Raw genomic sequence first — 5,337 nt, 5'->3', positions numbered from 1 at the left:
GCCCGTCCCGAGCCCCGCCGGAGTTGCCCCGACGAGGTAGCCGAGCTGCCGCCGCCGAGCCGGTTTTTTTTTCAAAAACAAACCGTTCGGTTTATTTTTTTTGAAACCCTAGTTTATTTTAGATCGGTTTATTTTTTCGGTTTAGTTAATTAGTGAACGTTCACCGATCTGTTCGTTTTAACGAACGTGTTCGTCCGTTTGTCGCAGCTAACGAACGTCCGTTCGTTTAACTGTTCGTCAGTTTTCTTTTTCGTCGGTGTTTCCGCGATTATTTCAGATCGCGATTTCTGATCAGATTTTCGTTTTAGTTATCTTTTCGCTCGTTTATCGGAATTAGGCAATTCAAGCGCCTAGAGTTTCGTCTCAAAATTCTCTTTCCGTTTAACCTACTCAAACAAGTTTTTGCTACTGTAAAATTTGACCTAGATCCAGATTAGTAAACGAAGCTTGTTTCTTTCGCCGTTTGACTTTCGTTGCTTCGTTCGATTTGTTTCTTTTTGCAAACCGGAGTTCTTAAGTTGAACTTTCTGGTTAGATCTTTTATTTGAGTTTTACCTGTGCATTTGATGAATGCTTATTGTATGCTTGTTTGTTTGCCATAGAGTACCCGGAGTGCGCCGCTTGCTACTTCGAATCTCTAAGTTTCACGGATCATCAGCAAGGCAAGTAACACTTTGATCATACCTCTTTTACTACCTAGTTTTAATGCATTAGACAAATCCTCAAACATTGCATGGTTAGGATCTAATTAAATTGTGGGAATTGGGAAGTAGTTGAGGTAGTACCTATTACCTGTTTTATTATCAAACCCTTGGGAATTACTTCTACGTTTGCTTATATTGCTATGCTATGCTAGTAGACGTGGATTGGGTTTGAGTGTAACCATGACAGATGTGAGATTGTTAATATATGGTTAAACTTAAGGTGGCAACTAAAACTCACATCTGGGTGGATTGAGGTACCTGGGTATTCCAGGATTGCCTGTTTTTCTAAGGACCGCCACCCAGGCTCAAAGGGATCATGAGATTATTCATGCTAGAAACTTCCGTGTGCAGCCACAAGCTATTATGGGCTCTAGCATAGTTGATTAAGTTGTGTGAGCTCTTGAAGAGGTAGACTAGCAGATGTAGGGGATGTAGGTGGTACTGTCTACCCGGAGTAGAGAGTTAACGCTTCTGAAAGACTGTGTCTCGGTCATCCGTTTCTCAAACATCATGTAGTGCGAGAATCAAGCGGAGGCGATTGAGTCTTGTGGGGAAAAGTGCACAAACCTCTGCAGAGTGTACAATCTAATCATGGTTAGCCGTGTCCCCGGTTATGGACATCTTGAGTATCTAGTACTTGGATTATCATGTGAATCTCATCACCATGTAATTTTAATTAATTTTGTTGGGTTAATGATGATACTTAATTGGGATTGAGAATGCTGTCAACCATTCTCAATGTTTAACAACCACCATGATAGTTAAATAAAATTTATTCCTTTGCAGTAGGAAAAAATTGGCTTTTCGCAAAACTGTAACCATAGAGCCTTCTACCAGCCATATATGCATGTAGTATAGCATCATTATGTTCATTACTCTCTATGTGTTACATTGCCAGCATATTCCATGTGCTGACCCGTTTCGGGCTGCAACGTTTCATGTTGCAGACTTTTCAGACGACGAGTAAGGTGCCTTAGGTCGTGGTCTTATACTCAGTGATGCCGCTGGAGTTGATGGACTCACTTATCTTCCAAGTCTTCCGCTGTTATCGTATTTAGATGGCCTTAAGCCATATTTAACATACTTATTCTCTTTTGAGATACTCGTTGTAATAAGTGTGTGATTGCTACTCTGTTATAAATCCTCCATTTGTACTGTGCGTGTCAGCATTACTGATCCAGGGATGACACTGGTGCACAGCAGCACAAACTGTTTGAGATCTGTTCGCTACACTAACGGAATGGGTCAAGTCAATCACATCATTCTCCTAATGATGTGATCCCGTTAATCAAATGACAACTCATGTCAATGGCTAGGAAACATAACCATCTTTGATCAACGAGCTAGTCTAGTAGAGGCATACTAGTGACACTCTGTTTGTCTATGTATTCACACATGTATCAAGTTACCGGTTAATACAATTCTAGCATGAATAATAAACATTTATCATGAAATAAGGAAATAAATAATAACTTTATTATTGCCTCTAGGGCATATTTCCTTCAGGTTCATCATAATCTAATAACACGACTTCCAGAACAGGATTACCGTACCACTCTGGTGCGAAACATGCTCTGGTTGACCTACGAGGTTTGGTAGTATCTTGATCTGAAGTTTCATGATCATTAACATTAGCTTCCTCTCTTGTTGGTGTAGGCATCATGGGAACGGTTTTCTGTGATGAGCTACTTTCCAATTTGAGAGAAGGTACAGTTACCTCATCAAGTTCTACTTTCCTCCCACTCACTTCTTTCGAGAGAAACTCCTTCTCTAGAAAGGATCCATTCTTAGCAACAAAGATCTTGCCTTCGGATCGGTGATAGAAGGTGTACCCAACAGTTTTGGGTATCCTATGAAGACGCACTTCTCCGATTTGGGTTCGAGCTTATCAGGCTGAAGCTTTTTCACATAAGCATCACAACCCCAAACTTTAAGAAATGATAGCTTAGGTTTCTTGCCAAACCACAGTTCATACGGTGTCGTCTCAACGGATTTAGTTGGTGCCCTATTTAACGTGAATGCAGCTGTCTCTAATGCATAACCCCAAAACGATAGTAGTAAATTGGTAAGAGACATCATAGATCGCACCATATCCAATAAAGTATGGTTACGATGTTCGGACACACCATTACGCTGTGGTGTTCCAGGTGGCATGAGTTGCGAAACTATTTCACATTGTTTTAAATGAAGGCCAAACTCATAACTCAAATATTCGCCTCCGCGATCAGATGGTAGAAACTTTATTTTCTTGTTACGATGATTCTCCACTTCACTCTGAAATTCTTTGAACTTTTCAAATGTTTCAGACTTGTGTTTCGTTAAGTAGATATACCCATATATGCTCAAATCATCTGTGAAGGTTAGAAAATAACGATACCCGCCGCAGGCCTAAACACTCATCGGACCGCATACATCAGTATGTATTATTTCCAATAAGTCATTGGCTTGCTCCATTGTTCCGGAGAACGGAGTTTTAGTCATCTTGCCCATGAGGTATGGTTCGCAAGCATCAAATGATTCATAATCAAGTGATTCCAAAAGTCCATCCACATGGAGTTTCTCCATGCGCTTTTACACCAATATGACCTAAATGGCAGTGCACAAATATGTTGCACTATCATTATCAACTTTGCATCTTTTGGCATCAATATTATGAATATGTGTATCACCATGATTGAGATTCAACAAACCATTCACATTGGGTGTTTGACCATAGAAGGTTTTATTCATATAAACAGAACAACAATTATTCTCTGACTTAAATGAATAACCGTATTGCAATAAACATGATCTAATCATATTAATGCTCAACACAAACACCAAATAAAATTTATTTAGGTTCAATTATAATCCTGAAGGTATAGGGAGTGTGCGATGGTGATCGTATCAATCTTGGAATTACTTCCAACACACATCGTCACCTTGTCCTTAACTAGTCTCTGTTTATTTTGCAACTCCTGTTTCGAGTTACTACTCTTAGCAACTGAACCAGTATCAAATACCGAGGGGTTGCTATAAACACTAGTAAAGTACACGTCAATAACATGTATATCAAATATACCTTTGTTCACTTTGCTATCCTTCTTATCCGTCAAGTATCTAGGGCAATTCCACTTCGAGTGACCATTTCCTTTGCAGTAGAAGCACTCCGTTTCAGGTTTGGGTCTAGCTTTGGGCTTCTTCATGGGAGTGGCAACTTTCTTGACATTCTTTTGAAGTTTCCCTTTCTTTACCTTGCCCTTTTTCTTGAAACTAGTGGTCTTGTTAACCATCAACACTTGATGCTATTTCTTGATTTCTACCTTCGCTGATTTCAGCATCGCGAAGAGCTTGGGAATCGTTTTCGTCATCCCTTGTTCAGCATGAAGTTCTATTAACTTGGTGATAGTGACTAGAGAACTCTTTCAATTACTATCTTATCTGGAAGATTAACTCCCACTTGATTCAAGCGATTGTAGTACCCAGACATTCTGAGCACATGCTCACTAGCTGAGCTATTCTCCTCCATCTTGTAGGCAAAGTACATGTTAGAGGTCTCATACCTCTTAACACGGGCATGAGTCCGAAATATCATTTTCAGCTTCTTGGAACATCTCATGTGCTCCATGGCGTTCAAAACATTTTTGAAGTCCCGGTTCTAAGCCGTAAAGCACGGTGCACTAAACTATCAAGTAGTCATCATACTGAGCTTTGCAAAATGTTCATAACGTCTGCATCTGCTCCTGCAACAGGATCGTCACCTAGTGGTGCATCAAGGACACAATTCTTCTATGCAGCAATGAGGATAATCCTCAGATCATGGACCCAGTTCGCATCATTGCTACTATCATCTTTCAACTTAGTTTTCTCTAGGAACATATCAAAAATAAAACAGGGGAGGTATACGCGAGGTATTGATCTACAACATAGATATGCAAATACTATCAGGACTAAGTTCACAATAAATTAAGTTCAATTAATCATATTACTTAAGAACTCCCACTTAGATAGACATCCCTCGAGTCATCTAAATGATCACGTGATCCATATCAACTAAACCATGTGCGATCATATCTACTATGGTGAACATCTCTATGTTGATCATATCTACTATATGATTGACTTTCGACCTTTCAGTCTCCAGTGTTCCGAGGCCATGTCTGTACATGCTAGGCTTGTCAAGTTTAACCTGAGTATTCCGCACGTGCAAAACTGTCTTGCACCCGTTGTATGTGAACGTAGAGCTTATCACACCCGATCATCTCGTTCTAATTATTTTAATTAGACGGTGAAAATTTGTTTTGGCATTTTTCGATTTTTATTTATTTTTCTATGATTTTTTTTAGTTTGGCGGAATATTATAAAAAAATATCCCGAGCGCGCCGACTGGGCCGAAGCCCAGCCGACGGCCCAGCCCAGCCGCTGTTGTCTCCCACCTGGAGACGGAGCCGCCGCCCGTGTCCCGCACGGCCACGACGCCGCCGCCGTCGCCCCCTTCCCCAAGGCAGCACCCCCCTCCTTATATACCCCGGCCCCGCCGCCCTCTCTCCTCACCCCGCCCCCGTTCCCGAAGCCGCTGCCGCCCGAGGAGACGCCGCCGCCGGAGCCGCCCCATCGCCCGAAGAAGCTCGCCGCCCCGACGCCGTACGCCGCC

This window comes from Triticum aestivum, chromosome 2D (assembly GCF_018294505.1).
Source record: "Triticum aestivum cultivar Chinese Spring chromosome 2D, IWGSC CS RefSeq v2.1, whole genome shotgun sequence".
NCBI classification, from domain to species: domain Eukaryota; kingdom Viridiplantae; phylum Streptophyta; class Magnoliopsida; order Poales; family Poaceae; genus Triticum; species Triticum aestivum.
The sequence above is the reverse complement of the archived record's forward strand: the minus strand, read 5'-3'. Positions refer to the sequence as shown.